At 40.3% G+C, this 4,829-nt stretch overlaps 1 non-coding gene across 1 annotated transcript; it reads right to left on the reverse strand.

The window, feature by feature from the left end:
* Positions 1-4,191: 4,191 nt before the first annotated feature.
* On the reverse strand, positions 4,192-4,295 carry LOC112793742 (small nucleolar RNA R71). The gene has a single exon (XR_003198439.1). It is a non-coding gene; the product is annotated as a small nucleolar RNA R71 (small nucleolar RNA).
* Positions 4,296-4,829: the final 534 nt, after the last annotated feature.

Raw genomic sequence — 4,829 nt, forward strand, 5'->3', positions numbered from 1 at the left:
TTTCAATTAAGCACATTTTTCATTCAAGAAAGGTGATGGATTCATAGGACATTCATAACTTTAAGGCATAGACACTAAGACACTAATGATCACAAGACACAAACATAGATAAACATAAGCATAATTTTCGAAAAACAGGAAAATAAAGAACAAGGAAATTAAAGAACGGGTCCACCTTAGTGATGGCGGCTTGTTCTTCCTCTTGAAGATCCTATGGAGTGCTTGAGCTCCTCAATGTCTCTTCCTTGTCTTTGTTGCTCCTCTCTCATGATTCTTTGATCTTCTCTAATTTCATGGAGGATGATGGAGTGTTCTTGGTGCTCCACCCTTAGTTGTCCCATGTTGGAACTCAATTCTCCTAGGGAGGTGTTTAGTTGCTCCCAATAGTTTTGTGGAGGAAAGTGCATCCCCTGAGGAATCTCAGGGATCTCATGATGAGTGAGGTCTCTTGTGTGCTCCATCCTCTTCTTAGTGATGGGCTTGTCCTCATCAATAGGGATGTCTCCCTCTATGTCAACTCCAACTGAATAACAGAGGTGACAAATGAGATGAGGAAAGGCTAACCTTGCCAAGGTAGAGGACTTGTCCGCCACCTTATAGAGTTCTTGAGCTATAACCTCATGAACTTCTATTTCTTCTCCAATCATGATGCTATGAATCATGATAGCCCGGTCTATGGTAACTTCGGACCGGTTGCTAGTGGGAATGATTGAGCGTTGAATAAACTCCAACCATCCTCTAGCCACGGGCTTGAGGTCATGCCTTCTCAATTGAACCGGCTTCCCTCTTGAATCTCTCTTCCATTGGGTGCCCTCTTCACAGATGTCTATGAGGACTTGGTCCAACCTTTGATCAAAGTTGACCCTTTTTGAGTTTGAAAGGGATCTTGGGGATCACCTTCTTCAAGGCCACAACTTCATAGAAGTGGTCTTGATGCACCCTTGAGATGAATCTCTCCATCTCCCATGACTCGGAAGTGGAAGCTTTTGCCTTCCCTTTCCTCTTTCTAGAGGTTTCTCCGGCCTTGGATGCCATAAATGGTTATGGAAAAACAAAAAGCAATGCTTTTACCACACCAAACTTAAAATGTTTGCTCGTCCTCGAGCAAAAGAAGAAAGAAGAGAGTAGAAGAAGAAGAAATGAGGAAGAAGGGAATGGCTTTGTGTTCGGCCAAAAGGGGAAGAAGTGGTGTTTAGGTTGTGTGAAAATGAAGGAGTGAAGATGGGTTTATATAGGAGAGGTGATGCCAAGGCATCTTAGGCTAGTTTCACTAGCATTTTTCTGTTAGTTTTAGTTGTTTTATGCATTTTCTTGAGCTTAAAGTAACCAAGAATGGTTAAATGAATAACAAAGCAATGAACCATCCAAACAGTATGATTTTGATGCAAATTCCATGAGTTTTTAGTTATATTACTTGAATGCTATGAATGGAAGATTTCTCATGAAATTTTGCAAGACTTTGATGCAGTTGTTTGGATGATTTCAGGGAAGAAGAGGCTAGGCAAGGAAGCAACAAAATCAATAAAGGAAGCTTGAATATCACATGTGGAGTTTAAGTTCCAGTTTAAGCTTAAACTGGAACTTAAACTGCCAAGCCATATAATGCGGGGAACTATCAGTGGCGTTTAAGCTCCAGTTTAAGCTTAAACTAGAGCTTAAACGCCAAAATCATGAAAGCTGAGGAAAGGCTGAAAGTGGCGTTTAACCTCCAGTTTAACCTTAAACTGGAAGTTAAACGCCAGAAATGAGAAATGCACCAGGGAGCCATTTCCACGTTTAAGCTCCAGTTTAACCTTAAACTGGAGCTTAAACGTGTTCGACCAAAATTCTCCTCCAGGGTTGCTTTCTTCATTTCCACGTTTAAGCTCCAGTTTAAGCTTAAACTGAAGCTTAAACGTGTTCGACTACTTTACCCTCCAGGGTTGCTTTCTTCCATTTCCACGTTTAAGCTTCAGTTTAACCTTAAACTGAAGCTTAAACGTGCTTGAGTTATACCACCTCCAGGAGTGTCCAACGTTTAAGTTCCAGTTTAAGCTTAAACTGCAACTTAAACGCCACTATTTGAAAAGGTTTCTGGGCCAAAGATATTGCAGTTTATGTTAGCATTTGAGCACAAACATTAACTTAAACGTACTTTGGTATGAAACCCAATTGAATATCATGGTTTATGGGATTGGGCCTGAAGAATTGATGAGTCTGGAATTTCAATTTGTTGAGTCATGTGTCATTACTTGATTATCACTAAGTTGGCTCAATGAATGTTACAGAATTGGATCAGCAGCCTTATCAGGATTATGGATCATAAACCCAAAGCAAAAGGAAATCAGGGAAAGGCCTCAAAGCCCAAGAAACACAACAGAAGCTCAATTTAGAAAGTGTATAAATAGGATAGAATTTAAGTTAGGAAGAGAACTTTTGATCATTTTTGGAGTTTTCATACTTTTTGTAATTGAATTCAGAGCTATGACTCACTAAACCCCTTTTATTGGGTTAGGGAGCTCTATTGTAATTCAATGAATCAATAATAGTTTTTATCTTCTTCTTCAATCTTTTCTCTTGAATTTTGTTAGAAAGCTTCTCGATCTAATTCCATTGGTTAGTTGTCTTGGGAAAGAAACTATCCATAATTGGAATCCTTCGGAACCTTGGGAAAGGAATGGAGGATTCATGCTAGAGAAGCTTTCTCACAGTGAATTGGATTGGGGTTTGGATGGATATTGTGACATGTAATCCTACCAAATTGTGGTTCATGAAACTGTGTGGTATAATCAGTGATCGAGCATCATCTCTTCTTATGAACATTTAAACCAAGGGATTGGGAATTTGTTTGTTTTTAGAGAGAATTGGTGAGCCAAGGGATTGGGATCCAATCATATAAGATTGCCAAGCAAAATTCAATGAATGCATTGGTTGAGGAAGGGATAAAAATGTTTTGATTCGGAGATCTCAATATCTCCTGAAACCCAATGAATTTCCCATTTCTGATGTACCACTTTCTCTTTACATTCTGCAATTAAATTCATGCAATCACCCCGATCCCTTTTTAATTTCAGCAATTTAGCTTCTCGCTCTTTAATTCATGCAATTTAAGATTCCGCAATTTCAATTTCTTGCCATTTACGTTTCCCGCCAATTTTACATTCCGCAATTCTCATCTAAATCTTGATTCCGCTCAACTAGAACACACTTCTAATCCGAATTGCTCACTCAACCAATCCTTGTGGGATTCGACCTTACTCTATTGTGAGTTTTTACTTGACGATAACAGGTGCACTTGCCGGAAGGAATTTTGCCGATCGTGCAATTTCCTAAAATCGTAGCATCAAGTTTATGGCGCCGTTGCCGGGGATTGGTTTTTGATTGACAATTCTCAAATTGGAAGTTAACTAGATTGAGCATTTTTCTTGTTTTATTAATTCAGTTCAAGTTACTTGTTGAATTTTAATTTCTGCACTCTGTTACTTGCTTTCTTTCTTTATGCCTTTAAATTCAAGCAACTAACTCACTGACTCACTAACTATTTGAATTAATTCCTCAACTGCTCTAACCATACTCTTCCATTAACCAAGAGTATTTCACTTGTTTGTTGCCTGTGCTGTGTTCTTGTATGACAGGTAGGAGAGGAGAGACATCAACTCCTCCATATACCGAACCAGAGAGGACCCTTCATAAACTTAGAAGGGAAGCAAGAGGGAAGAGAGTACTGGGAGAAGAAGAATCTGAAGGAGAATCTGAGGAGAATTTTGAGGAAGCTCTAGATCTCAACATGGATAGAGAAGTTCACAACCATGAGAGAGCTGATGGAAACAATGCCATTCCCGAGAGGAGGGTTCTTGGTTCATACATAAACCCAACCTCTGGGAATTGTGGTAGCAGCATTCAGAAACCACCCATTCAGGCCAACAATTTTGAACTCAAATCACAGCTAATATCACTGGTGGAGAATCATTGTTCATTTGGTGGGAGTGCTAATGAAGATCCAAACCAACATCTCACAAAATTCCTGAGATTTTGCGACACTGTGAAGTCCAATGGAGTCCAGGAAGATGCCTATAAACTGCTCTTGTTCCCATTTTCACTTAGGGACAAGGCAGCTAAGTGGCTGGAATCATTCCCAAGGGGGAGCCTAACAACCTGGGATGAGGTGGAAAGCAAGTTTCTGGCACGTTTCTACCCCCACAAAAGGTCAATAGGCTTCGATCTGAGGTTTAGACTTTTAGACAACAAGATGGTGAAACTCTCTACGAGGCATGGGAGAGGTTCAAGGATTTGACAAGGAAATGCCCACCAGACATGTTCCATGACTGGGTGCAATTGCATATTTTCTATGATGGACTTTCTTATGAATCAAGGAAGGCTGTAGACCATTCATCAGGAGGTTCATTGAACAGGAAAAAGACTGTGGAAGAAGCCATTGAAGTGATTGAGACAGTGGCTGAGAATGAGTACTACTATGCTTCAGAGAGACACAACACTAAGGGAGTCATGGAGCTGAACCATGTTGATACAATTCTAGCCCAAAACAAGGTGTTTGCCAAGCAACTAGCAGAGCTCACCAGGAAATTAGAAACAAATCAAGTGGCTGCAATACACACACAAGATCAAGAGGAAGTAAGCACTGAAGGAGGTGATTGGGAAGAGGCCAACTATGTGGGAAATCAACAAAGGCAACCATATGATCCACATTCCAACACTTACAACCCAGGCTGGAAAAACCACCCAAACTTTGGGTGGGGAAACCAGCAAACCCAACCACAAAACCACAAACCTTACAACCCCAACCAACATAACAATTTCACATACCAAAACTCCAACCAAAGATCATACCA

This window comes from Arachis hypogaea, chromosome 3 (assembly GCF_003086295.3).
Source record: "Arachis hypogaea cultivar Tifrunner chromosome 3, arahy.Tifrunner.gnm2.J5K5, whole genome shotgun sequence".
Classification (NCBI taxonomy): Eukaryota; Viridiplantae; Streptophyta; class Magnoliopsida; order Fabales; family Fabaceae; genus Arachis; species Arachis hypogaea.